The sequence below is a fragment of the Misgurnus anguillicaudatus genome, chromosome 17 (genome assembly GCF_027580225.2).
Source record: "Misgurnus anguillicaudatus chromosome 17, ASM2758022v2, whole genome shotgun sequence".
Taxonomy (NCBI): domain Eukaryota; kingdom Metazoa; phylum Chordata; class Actinopteri; order Cypriniformes; family Cobitidae; genus Misgurnus; species Misgurnus anguillicaudatus.
In genome coordinates this window covers 19,899,434-19,910,324 of record NC_073353.2, presented here as the reverse complement: position 1 = coordinate 19,910,324, position 10,891 = coordinate 19,899,434, and positions in this window count along the sequence as shown.

The following is a 10,891-nucleotide window of genomic DNA, read 5'->3' as shown; positions in this document are numbered from 1 at the left end:
AATAACCCAACAGTTGGAAGGGGGGCCACTGTCCTGCAGAGTTTAGTTCCAACCCTAATCAAACGCACTTGAATTTTATTTCCAAGTAATCCTGAAGACTTTAATTAGATTTTTAAGGTGTTTTTAATTAGGGCTGAAACTAAACTCTGCAGGACAGTGGCCCTCCAGGACCAGGGTTCCCCACCCCTGGGTTTAAACAACCCAGCATTAGGTCAATTTTAACCCAGCGGTGTGTTCTGTCCAATATTTACCCATTATGGGTTAAAAATAACCCAGCCATCTTTAGAGTGATGATATATGTTGTCACAGTTGTGTCCTATACTATTTATTGCACTTGAATAGCAGTGTTGGGGGTAACGCATTACAAGTAACGTGCATTACATAATAATATTAGTTTTCTGAAGTAACAAGTAAAGTAATGCATTACTTTTAAAATGTACACCTTAATATTTCAGTTACTTTTTCAAAAAGGTAATGCAAGGTACTTTTTTAGTTTAATTAATTCGATTAAAAAAAATGTACTGAATTGAACTAAATGTAGTCACATTATGCACTTCATGCGTACACGCTTGTGTGGGAAAAGTTTGAGTCAGAAACTGAGGAGGTAGGCCAGAGCTCGACATTTTTGTAATGAAATATGCAATTTCTGAATGCAGAACTTTTCAGTCATAAAAAACATCTGCAAGGCCTGAAAGAGATCAAGCCTCAGCCAAGAAAAAGTAACGCAAAAGTAACTAAAAAGTAACGTAAGCATTACTTTCTATGAAAAGTAACTAAGTAACGCAATTAGTTTTTTTGGGAGTAACTTAATATTGTAATGCATTACTTTTAAAAGTAACGTTCCCCAACACTAGTAGGTTTTATGAGCAATGATGTACTGCATAACATCTGTATTTAAAATGTTGTTATTATTTTATGCATTTATGAGGTTGCAGAAATAGAAAAGGTTTCTACAAGAATATTAAATACTTGCTATGGTCATAATTCGGTATTATGAGGCTAAACTCATAATACTGAATTAAACTGTTGATTTGTTAACCATTATTAAACCATTTGTGGTTGAATTGTGAAAAATAACAACATACTGTACAATATAAAACATAACAGCTTGAACAAAATTCATTTATATAATACATTTCCCTCAGTAAAACAGGCATTTATATAATTTATTTTGATTAAGTCAATAATGCTACTGTAATTACTAGCCTATTACTAGTAATTTGCATACAATTCATGGATGAATTCAGGATATATTCTCCTTCAGTTAAGGTGAAAAAATATTTTGTGTTTTAGTATTGCATTGTTCTGCCTGACTTTTTAAGACAGGAGAAGGCAAGCGTGGATCCACCTGTTCTGACAGCATTTGGTGTTTGGCATATAACAATGCCTAGAGGTTACACAGCTGTTGTGCAGTGGTTTGGCTATTTACATGGCTTGCAGTATGATTACATAACATAACATGGCATAAGAGCATGATTGCAAGTGTAATATTGTTTATATACAACTGTTTTACAGATGATGGAACTATGTATAGAAAAACCAATTAGTGAACCAAATCCCTTATTTGTAAAACCGCTTACGTCACAGATTGACAGTCTCTGAAATGATATAGGCACACTGTGAACCACTAACAACATTTTTTTTCATGTGTATCTTACCCATTTTTCAGGATGCTGAGGAGTGAAAGAGAGCCCCTCCTCTCCTCTTACCTCAGCTGTCACTCATCTCTTCTCTCATGTAGAACTGGAGGACACTAGCTGATCACAGGCGGGATTGTTGTCTTTGATGTAGTCAGAGAAGTCGTCTCAGTGGTACGAGAGAGCTTCCATTAGTCTGTCAGTGAAAGCTCGCTCTTACTCGAGGACGGCTGGGATCAGATTCTGCTGTCAGCTGCTTGTATCTGTGCAATCGAGAGTCTGACTGTCATGATAGATGAACAGGTCGTGCCCAGTCATTAAAACCCTGGATTGCAGTACGCCTCGCTAAACCCAATGACTGAACGATTCATTGTTTTAGTACCCTATTTTTAAACCTAGTTTATATGAAGGTATTTTTTTCTTATTGAACAAAGTTTGTTTTTTATCAGTTATCGTCGAGTGGTCTAATACGAACTATTCCAACTACAACCAATGGCTGCATAATCCAATAGTTATAATTAAAGGAAGTATGTAAGTAATGCATGCAAGAAATGCCTGCGGTTATAAATACTGTACAAGTGAATCATTTTCTAATGACCCTATTAGTAAAACGCTTATTATGTTCAGTAAAGCTGTTTGGACCAGAGCTACATGACTCACCTGTTTTAAATCTTCACCCTTATCAAATCATTAACTGACTCCATCTTGGTTGAGTCAAATTTTAGCAATTACTATGGAATTTTAAAAATGACCACATAACTCCAATTAAGTTTTTATCACTTGGACAGAGAGTGGGCGCCTTGTTTGCATGTCCTCTTTGATTTTTCTGTAGAAAGGTAAAGAGAGTCAGATGAAGAAAGCTTGATGATCTTGATGATGAAGCTGTTGTTGAGTGACCCAACTTGCTCTGTGCTGTTTTTTTCCTTCATTAAAACTTTGCATGTTCTTTTTAAGCTTGTAAATATAAAAAGTCCCAAGCGCTTTATGATTAAAATCAGGGGGATTCCCCTTTTGCAATTTGGCAGCACATGTTTCTCCAAATTTTCTAGGGTTCTTTTTTATGGATGATAGTGCAAAGATTTTTGCTTCGTAAGTGTTTGGATGTTTTTTAAATACAGGGTTGTTTTACTTGAAGCTTGCACTACCTAAGAGTTCAACCATTTGTGTAGTCTGTCATTAGAGTGAGTTTACAGTTGACTTACAAGAGAGCTCACGAGTGTATCATCCTGTAAGCTAAGTTTACCTGCTGTTAGTAATATAGCCTACATCATGTTCAAGTTAAGAAATTATGCTTACATTCGATTTGTGGAAAGATTCTTCCTTTTTTATATTTTTTGGCAATTTTTGCCTTTATTTAACAGTGAATGAGGAGAGGATAGGAAAGTACAGGGAGGAGAGAGGGGTATGGGATCGGCAAATGACCACGATCCCATTATCGAAAGTGCAAAAGCATCACTTGTCGGAGCGCTGCCCACTACACCATCGGCTCAGATGAAAAGGTTTCCTCTGACTTAAGTATTACAGGTATAGCGGAAGATTTCCGTTTTCCGGGTGGATCATCAAGACTATTGGTCATCCCAAATGTCAATCATTCTGATTATATGTTGACGTATAACCGTCGTACGTGCTCGCCTCTAGGTTCGCTTTCTGCACATGCGCACTTTCACGTGTATGTGTGTTGTGCTACGGTTTCAACCATTCATTGAAGCTCGCGTTCTCGCTGTGTTTTTTTTCTAAATGTCTGAGGGTCGCAAGAGAAAAAGTGTCTACAAATTGTATGACAAGAAGAGAAAGGACTATAAAGAAAGAAACAAGACCAGAATGTTTATGGGAGACAATTTCACACGCTGGCGTGAGCTAAAAGGACAGGTTGGGGTTCCCACGCGAAGTTTCTCCTGGAAAGGTACATTTTGTCATGCTTTTTGGAGAATTCATTTAAAATCACTGCTAGTAAAAGTTGATGTAAGCTATGATTAGCGATGCTAGCCCTGGCACAAGTCACGAACCGCACAGACACGGTAAACATGCCGACAGAAACTTGTAAACAGAGCAAAGAGAAGAACTGAGCTCCTGCATGCTCTCTCTCTCTGTCTCGTGCACGCGTTTAACAGGCGTTCCCTCTCGGGAGGAGGGAGGGAGAGTGTTGCGTGTGCTTAAAAAATATCGAGGGGCGGTTCTTTTAAATAATTTGGGAAAATCTTCCGCTATACCTTTAAACAAGTGATCTTTTTTGCTTTTTACACACAATGCAAAGCAGCACACAAACATTTTTAAATATAAAACTTAAAGGAAGATTATTATTGAATCTCTTGGACATAAATGAGGACCGATTACGAGAAGTTAAAAGGCGTAAAGAGCTGCTTCACCTGTAGCCTGGTAAGTAATTGAATGTTTTGCTTTAAACAAATGCAAATATTGCATTCATTTTTAAATGTTTTTTTTAAATGCTACCCCACGGATTTATTGTATATCATGATTTCTATTTCTGGATATGCTGAGATGAGAACCTTTTTATAAGTAATGCTTTTCAAAACACTCAAGGCGCTGTCCGAGTGCTAAAAAGTTCTTTATTAAAGTATTTTTAGAGTGCAAACCTTTCTTGCATATTGGTAAATTATTATTTGTGATTACACTGATCATGTAACCTGTCAATACATTTACAGTAATTAAAAGCCTGCTAATTTTACTTCCATGACTGAAAGAAAATGACTTAAAGAGAACCAAAGCTTTTAATACAAAAAAATAACAATTTCAGTACCTATACCCAAGGTGACATTGGAATAAAAAAAATCAAAAGTTTAGTTAAATGTACTCACGTGAAACTTTCAAGTGTGCACACGATATTTCACGTGTGCATGCAAAACTAAACTTTATTTAATTTTTGCTCCATGTCCCCTTAGGGGCTCCAATACAATACAATACAAATAAAAACAACAAAATTTTTTAACATCAATCTTAAACTGGTGGTCTTTTTCTTCACTTAGTTTGTCAGTTTACAAATTCCACCATCTAAATAAGGAATTGGCATGACGCCAGGGCAACTGGCTTTTAAAGGGGATAGGAAATGAGATTCTCATTGGTTTATTGCACGTTACCTCAAAACACACTCATTACGAGAATAGGAACAACCCTTTTAACCTGTGCTCTAGGCATACAAACCATTTTTCACATTTAGATCGTGAAAATAGAGAAAGTTCAAAAAAGTACCTCAAAAATACATGTTAGTATCTTGAAGGTACCTAATGTATACATATCTTACCTAGTGGTACATATTAGGACCTTTATAAAGGATACTGCTCCAGTAAAAACGCTGGTACATATTTTACCCATTTTTTTGAACAGTGTCAATCAGTGCAACATAAAATGTGATTTGACTCAGTAGTGTGGTAATGCGGTCAGGTGAACGTAATCCTCTAAAATGACTGGGGATGGTCAAGCGTGCAGATAAGCCTGACTTCAGGCCTTTGTCTGAACTATCACAATGTGACTTAGTTGAATGACAGGGGAGGGTCACCTGTTCTTGCCCTCAAGGTCACTAAAACAATAAAGGTCCCCAGGGTCATCGATGAGAATCACATACTCTTTTATCTCCATAAGAGGAAGCATTAATAGAGTATCTAGAATAAACTCTTTGTATATGTTGAAGAAAAGCTATACCCTCGTGAACAGTATTGTTTTACCTTTAACTTACAAATTTCCTTAAACATCTTAATGTCAGTCTGATTCATTTTTGTTATGAAAGCATAACTTAACCAAAATGTATATATCATCCATTTATATGGCATGCCTACATTTGGTCAATCCAGTCATGTTTCACCTTACATAAATTTAGTCATGCGGCCACCCTTAGGTTGCTTAAAACTTATATGATGCTTTACACTTGCTTATTAGCTGATTAAAGTATATGCTGTACTGTACACTTTTAAATTACCGGTTCCTGAAAGATTTTTGGGCTGGATGGTTCCAGAAAGAACCTTTAGCATTCTACCTTATAGTGGATTGTATGGGCTAGGAAGAAATGGTTCTTTTAAGGTTCTGTGGTGAACCAAATGTGGTTTTTCTATAGCTTTGAAGAACACTTTAAGAACCGTTATTTTTAAAAGTGTATCCCTTGGTACCTTCTGGGAGTTTGAGCAGATATTTCATTATTCACAGGGTCTGCTATAGCAAACAGTGGCATTCAGGTTAAATTGTGCTTCTGCATTTGAACTTTTAGTTCTCATTCCTCAACTGCCCGTGACCTCTGCGCTATCATACCGCTTAGACTGCTTTCCATCCCATTGGTTTCTTTAATAAGACCGCTGTAATCCTTAACAAATCCTGAGAATGCAGGGAGATGACAGTTCCCTCGCAGAGAGTAAATGTCCAGGCATTGCTATTCAGATACCTTGGCCAAAGTCCCAGGTGAGACAGCTAAGGGGTTCTAATCTTGAATCGACGAGAGCACTTTGGAAAGAACTCAATCTCTCATCATCGCAGGAGATTAGATCCACACTCACGAATCAGCTGCGACGAAAGCACAGGCTGAAATAATGGCCACTTAGGTCTGGATGTTTGATCCCAGTGTGTGTTTAGATAAAGAACTCGGCCCAGTTAATTAAACATGAATAGAAAGGTTCTGGATGAGTAATGCGTTCCTCTTGACTAAACAAAATGATTATGAGCCTATAATCACCCATTTATTTAATCAAATCAATAGCTTATGCTAAACTTAAGTTCAAGGGGACATTTCACAAGATTTTTTTAAGATTTAAAATATAAATATTTGATGTCTGCAGAGTATGTATGTGAAGTTTTAGCTTAAAATACCATATAAATAATTTATTATAGCATGTAAAAATTGCCACTTTGTAGGTGTGAGCAAAAATGTGCCATTTTGGGTGTGTCTTTTAAATGCAAATGAGCTGATCTCTGCACTAAATGTCAGTGTCCTGGTTGGATAGTGCAGATTAAGGGGCGGTATTATCCCCTTCTGACCTCACAGGGGGAGACACATTTCAATGACCTATTTTTTCCACATATGCTTGCAGAGAATGGTTTACCAAAACTAAGTTACTGGTTTGATCTTTTTATATAGGTTGATAAAAGCACTGGGGACCCAATTATAGCACTTAAACATGGAAAAGTCAGATTTTCATGGTATGTCCCTTTTAATGCATTACTGATACATTTCACATTGTTTGCAGAAGGTTGGTGTGGTTTTAATTGTTTTAGACTTGGAAACTTGCACTCAGTATTGCAAAATACTATAATTCATATCTTACTGATAGAGGCAAGGTGTTTTAGGTTAAATGTTACACCCTTTAGGGCATATCTGTTTCTCTGTTTGATTTATCTCTCTGCAGATCTTATTTGCCCAAAATACTTTGCCCCTCAGCCAATCACTTCCATTAACTGTTAACTATCCAATAACTGGAAACGTTTGTATGTTGTGTTACCCTTGAGTACTTTGTTGTACCGGGTGAAAGCCTAGTTTGCTACTTTTCTTGTTGCGTGTATCAGTTCTTGTATTGGGGAAGAAACAAATAATTATTGACTTTGTAAACAGACATTATGCTGTAAAATATGGTTACATGCAAATGCGGGTGTAACATGAAGGAAGAAGAGAGAAAAGGCACAAAATATATTTAATCGCTAAAGCAAAAATAAAAGCCTCATAGCTGGTGTTGTGAAGGAGTATCAGATCTGTGGGTGGCCTGTACAACTGAATTAACTCCAAGCAAGCTAATTATTATTATGAAAAGAAAAATGTTCTGCTGTTATAAAAAGCCACAGAATCTGTGTTGTATTTTTATAAAATTAATAATGTAGTTTAAGGGAGAATCAATAGCTGGGAGCAATGTTATCTGCATTTCAGATCATTTAGAAGTGCAGCTTACATTGGCCTTGCACCCATTCTTAGTTTAAGATTATTAATATCATGGGGAAAATCCAAATCATGTTGTTTTTATACCCACACATTTATACAGAACTTTAACATCAACATCCAGGTAAACTTTAACAAAGTTCCTGGGAGGAGTGTGAGCCAAATTAACCCTTAAGAGTTCCTAGGGACATTTTGTGCCATTTTGATTTTGATTTTTAAACCATCTTGACTGTGATGATTGAATATTGCCCAAACTTGCCAAAGGTTAATCATTTTTGATACATTTTAGAATATTGGTTTCAGTTTTTTAAATTAGCTTAAAATGGCTAAGCTACGCAAAAACCGACTAATGTGTTCCTAAGGACAAAAAATGCCCCATTGAAAACCATTATAACTACCATTTTTGACCCCCCATTTATCTTAACATAAACTAATACATACCTTTATGTCAATATATCATTTTAAACTACTGGCCTTGAAGTTTTAATTTTTATACTTGTCCACCAGGTGGCGCTAATTTTTACCATTTCATGCATTCATCAAAATGTCACAATTTTTGCTGCTTTCTGCGGACCGCATAGCTGCTGAAAAGATAAACCTTTAATGTTGAAAATTGGTGTGTGTGTAAAAAAAGTGTGTCTGAGTGGTAAGGGGGTGGGGTGTGGGGCAGGGGGGGCATATTCAACATATCCAAATTCTTCTCTCTTTGAAAGGCACATTCTGCGTTATAAACTAATTCAGTAATAAAAACGATGAGAGGCCAGAACCGAAACAAAATCAATCTTCATTTTGTTTCTCGCTCATGTTGTTTATGCAAATACACTGCTATAAGTATGAACAGTATAGCAGAAGTAGTGAAAAAATTAATTAGCTCTCAGTCTCTGGAGTGAGAAATCAGGACCGGTCACTATTTGGGCTACGATGTCCCACAAAAGGTTTTACGACATCAGCCGAACACTGTGGTTCGATTAATGTTAACATATTGGCATTTAAAGGGTTAAAATTTCCACAAATTTAATTAATATTTGACATGTATGTTTCAGGAAGAAGTAGTGTTAAAAGATTTAATAGTTTAAAGTGGAAAAAAATATTGATGTATGATATTTTTAGAGCAGGTTTTGGGAAGGTGTCATTTTGGTGTCATTTTGGCCTTAGGATCACAAGTGTGAGTTTTGTATAAAATCTGACCCTGTTCAAAAAATAACAATGCATCAAAATCAATGTTGCTACCAATCTTTGACCCATCCCAGGGTATATAAATTTTTTGTTTTTTCTGTTAAAAAAAACATGGGCTAATGTAAACAAACAGGCATATATAGGGTTAAAATTTCCACAAATTATATTAATAGTTGATATGTATGTTTCAGGCAGAAGTAGTTCTAAAAGACTGCATCGTTTAAAATGAAAAAAATATTCACGTATGATATTTTTTGAGCAGTTTTTGGGAAGGTGTCATTTTGTGGCCTTAGGAACACTAAAGGAAGTTTTTTATAAAATCTGACCCTGTTCAAAAAATAACAATGCATGAAAATCAATGTTGCTACCAATCTTTGACCCATCTCGGGGTATAATAATAATAATAATCACATGGTGGTTCAAATGTGTTTTTTGGAAAATATTTAGTTTTTTTGTTTTTTCTGTTAAAAAAACATGGGCTAATTTAAACAAACAGGCATATAAAGGGTTAAAATTTTCACAAATTATATTAATATTTGATATGTATGTTTCAGGCAGAAGTAGTTCTAAAAGATAGCATCGTTTAAAATGAAAGAAAATATTGACGTATGATATTTTTAGAGCAGTTTTGGGAAGGTGTCATTTTGTGGCCTTAGGAACACTTAAGAAAGTTTTTTAAAGGAACTCTTGAGGGTTAAATTCAAATGTATTAACAATGTAAAAAAAAGTTTAGTCAAATTTGATATGAAAGTTAATTGAACTTTCTGTTTTAAGTTTTTGACTTAAATACAGTTGACATAACTTATAAACAAGATAAAATGTTTTAACTTAATTAACTTATTGTATGGCGGAAGAGCACTTAGTTAGCAGCACTTCATACATGCTTAAAAAATCGCCACATTTTATTTTGTGCCATCATTCTTACTCGTGTAACTACTCATGTAACAGTCCTCAAATAGAGAAAACATGTAAGTGCTTGGTGGCTTCTAAATTTATCCCTATTTGGATCCCAAGGAATGAATGAAATATGCTAAATGCTAACACATTCACAACGCGCTGTACAAAGATTAAGTGCACGCATTGAGTAAAGAGAGGTATGTTTTAATTCATCTAAGTTGAGGTAAGAACATAGTACAATATTGAAAAATTGTGGTGTTTTCCTTTAAATACAGAAACATTACATAAAATACTAAATATGATTTTATTGCAGATTTTTCATACTCTATGATGTAGCCTACTTAAGCACTGTAGCGTTATTAACTGTAAACATAATTGTCTGTATAGGATCATAAACAGATTTAAATTCATAAATCATGAAGAACATAACTCATAAATCAATGAATTCTGGATTTTTGTTTTTTTTGTTCATGGTCTTTTCTACTCAGATGTCAACACAGAGCCATATGCTTCACCTGCCGGTAGTGATACCTGATCTTCCTTTTCTCTTAGGGTCTCATCTAGCCCTCACTGTGGCCTCAGAGGCAAATGGACAAACTCATCTCCATTTACCAGCCCAGTGAAGCACACAAAGGAAGTCGTTGTTCTGGGGTTCTGATCCCCCTGAACCCATAGGCCAGCGAACAGGAAGGCTTCAGAGAGTCTTCAGGAGAATGAGGGAGCAAAGGAGTGTATCTGCTGTAATCAGTTGGCCAATTAAACAGACCCTGGTCTCTCACCCCCATGTAATGAGAGAGGCTGACACTAAAGGGTTAGTTTCTCAACATATGAACCTTGGGAAGGGCTACTTTTATGTGATATGCATATTTTGTGATAAGCTATATTTCTACATTTGTTATACTCATACTTGTTAAACATGAGATAAAGTGATTTGTGACCTTAAAATTTTTTTTTCTGAGGTCATAATTTTCACCTCACTATAGAAATGAAGACCAGTGTTGCCTCTTAATTCGCAAAGTACTTGTCCTAAATAGCACTCAAAATTAGATTTACCCTAGTGTGTCAATTTCATAGTGCATTAAAATTAAAATACCTAAAGTACCCAGATGGTCTACTTTTCAGGATACAAAATTTGAAGTGCACACTGTAACATCTGATATCTCATTGCAAGAGAGAGGAGTTTACAGTGATGCTTTAAAATTGGCCTTAAGAACTAAAGAAAAGCTGAAATGCAAGAGTACATATTGTTAATGCACATTTTAAGTAGGCAAATTGGGCAACTTACTTCTCAGTTCAGATGATTTGAAAGCATGTT